Source organism: Bison bison, unplaced genomic scaffold (genome assembly GCF_000754665.1).
Source record: "Bison bison bison isolate TAMUID 2011002044 unplaced genomic scaffold, Bison_UMD1.0 scf7180017858387, whole genome shotgun sequence".
Classification (NCBI taxonomy): domain Eukaryota; kingdom Metazoa; phylum Chordata; class Mammalia; order Artiodactyla; family Bovidae; genus Bison; species Bison bison.
The window spans coordinates 13,906-16,140 of record NW_011488960.1 but is presented as its reverse complement, the minus strand read 5'-3'; the positions used below and the strand labels follow the sequence as shown (position 1 = coordinate 16,140).

General features: G+C 36.9%; 1 long non-coding RNA gene across 1 annotated transcript in view; it reads left to right on the top strand.

Annotated features, from left to right (window-relative positions):
- Window positions 1–23: 23 nt before the first annotated feature.
- Window positions 24–2,235, top strand: part of LOC105005331 — a 3,669-nt gene continuing 1,457 nt past the window's right edge. The window contains exon 1 of the long non-coding RNA XR_827306.1: window positions 24–1,847. This is a non-coding gene — a long non-coding RNA (uncharacterized LOC105005331). The remainder of the gene's footprint in view (window positions 1,848–2,235) is intronic.

Sequence of the window (2,235 nt, the reverse complement as noted above, 5' to 3'; positions counted from 1 at the left end):
AACTTGTGTGATCTCTTTTTGAGCCTTACTTTACAGTTAATATATGGCATTTAAAGTTGTTACTTCACATCAGGATTTTGAGGAAGCTGAGATCAGTTGAGACATAGCTACCTTTTCTAGAAGTGCTTGGGTCTTTATTGTGCTGGTGGTTGCTGAAGAATCTCAGAAACACAGTATATGATCCTACGATCTCTTGAATAAGAAACTGCTTTTGTTGAGTCATCTTGAAAGTGGTGAAAAATCCCAGAAATTTCACTTCCTTGCATTCTCTCACTGGAACTGTCAGAACTCTGGGTAGTCTGGCATGACTGTAAGAATAACTGCTTGGAGAACAGGTCTGCCATTTTGGTTATTGAGAACTTGGAATGTTTTGTGTACTTTCCGTGTTTCCCCCTCATGCCTGTCCTGCTCATACTTTAAGCCATGTTTAAATTATGAACTCAAGCATCCTCCCCTGCTCTGATACGTTGCTATAGAACCACAAAGCACAATTGAATTATTATAACACAAATCCATGTCAAGAAGCAGCTATATTTTCCAACACATATACTGCTTCTTTTATTAGTCTGTCATGTATAGGACAAATGGATGCAATGAAATTTAGTGTAATTATCTTAGCAAGCCTTCCCCCCCCCCAGGAGAATGGTTCATTTTCTGGTCACGGAAAACTATAAATAGAACAAATTACTTTTCCACCTTAGCTGGTATGCTTTATTTATATTAGTGAATATTAGGTAATATGAGAGATGAATGTTATCTGTTTTAATAATTAAAGCTGTGTAAATCTTAAAGGGTATTCAGTTTGGAATTCTAAGAAAGTTATTTTTCATCTTAAAGTTTAGGTGATTAATTCTGAGGCTCCTTATGTATATCAAGCTTGTTCTTGGCCACTTGAGCAAAACAATATGATACACTCTACTAGGTTTGTATGGTATCTGTTAACAATGTTGGTCTTGACTTATATTAAGAAATCATCCACCCTTTTATTTATTGATATTTGGCATATCATGGGACTTTGAAAATTTTGTGTACTTTAAAAGAAAGTAGTACATGTTTTAAAAATTCTAAGAATACAAAGGTGTATATAATAATTCTCTACCCCCAGAGGCAACCACTGCTACTGGTTTCTTTCAAAGACACACTTTAATGGGCATGCTGTTGCAGTCTTATTTGTCATGTTGCTTTTCTAGAGTTAAGTAGCATTTGTTGTCAGGGTCTGGTTTGTATTGACTTGGTATCTACCTGTGCAGAAAAGCAATTGGATATCATGAGAAATGATATAGAATGTTATGGGAAAATGCATTTAAAGAATTACAAAGGTATGCCCATGAGGCATAGTTTGAATAAAATATTTCAAAAGGTGATGATATTAACTAAGATTGCCATAAGATGTTCTTTTCCATTCTCGAACTAGTACCTAGACCCTTGTGTTTGTCCTTCACCCTTGAATTTTTATTCATTATTGGGACAGGCTTGCCTCTCTCTTCCCTCTTGAGAATAGCTGCAGTCAAAATTGATCTCTTGAAGGAAAGAACAACTGATAACTTGAGTTATCAGTAAGGAATATGAAAGCTTTTGGAGCTGTGGGCTCCACTGTCCTGATTTTGTGTTATAAGACATCTGAGCTTTGCTAAAACAAGGAATGAAGGCACTGTAGCTGCTGATGACACTCCTGATTCTGCTGTCACAGTGAGTTGGACAAGTAGCTAAGACTGAGGGAAGATTTAGGAGAAGATAGTATCTGATTCTTTCATGTGCTTTTTACACAGAAATACCCACCCAGTGCCACTACACTACACTTTGAATTCTATGCAGACCCTGGGGCTGAGGTCAAAATCGAGAAAAGGGTGAGTCTCATTCACATTTGTTCTAATAGAGTCAATGATCTGTACCTGGGGTTGACTTTCTAGTACTTCTCAGTAAAATTAGAGAATGATGTTAAGATACATTGCTGCCCTCCCAAGATAAATATATCCAGCAGCTTCTCAGGAATAAGTGTTCATTGTTTGCCCAGCAGATAGGTTTGAATCTTACTTACGTTCAAACTGTCAAAAGACAGGACTCTGTTTATAAGGCAATGTTAGGACTGGTATATTTTTCTCAGTCTCAGTTGAGAATTCCACCATTTAGTATTGGGTTGGCCAAAAAGTTCATCCGGTTTTTGGAAAAACCCAGACAAACTTTTTGGCCAACCCAGTATAATAGTCTAGATAGTGATTGGTTCAACTTTCTCTG